Source organism: Triticum dicoccoides, chromosome 4A, assembly GCF_002162155.2.
Source record: "Triticum dicoccoides isolate Atlit2015 ecotype Zavitan chromosome 4A, WEW_v2.0, whole genome shotgun sequence".
NCBI lineage: Eukaryota > Viridiplantae > Streptophyta > Magnoliopsida > Poales > Poaceae > Triticum > Triticum dicoccoides.
This window is the reverse complement of record NC_041386.1, coordinates 668728882-668729298: the sequence shown is the minus strand read 5'-3', so window position 1 is coordinate 668729298 and position 417 is coordinate 668728882.

Sequence of the window (417 nt, the reverse complement as noted above, 5' to 3'; positions counted from 1 at the left end):
CTTTTCATTTCTTTATGAAGTTTTTCCTCTGATGATTTCTACACAGAGGTTTTATTTCTATCACGGTAACTACTGTGTGGCTCTGCCTACATCTCTTTCTGCCGTTGGAATTGGTGCCCGCCGTTCATATGGGCAGCTTGAGTATCGGACAAACCTTAGTTTTGAAGGTCTACCAGAAACTGCCTGGGAACCGGAAGCAATGAGGTTGATTGTTGCAGGTATGAGAGGCGAGCACATTGAGATATTGGCATCCGAAGATCGGTGGGTAATTGAAGAAGTTGCATGGCTTGCCAATCCTAACAAGGTACCTAAATCAGTAGAAGTAGAGGTGCCGACACCACCTCTGCCGCTTTGGAAGCCAGATTCTGATGATGAAGGAGAATCGCCACCACGTCCATCATCGCCTACCAGTAGGAA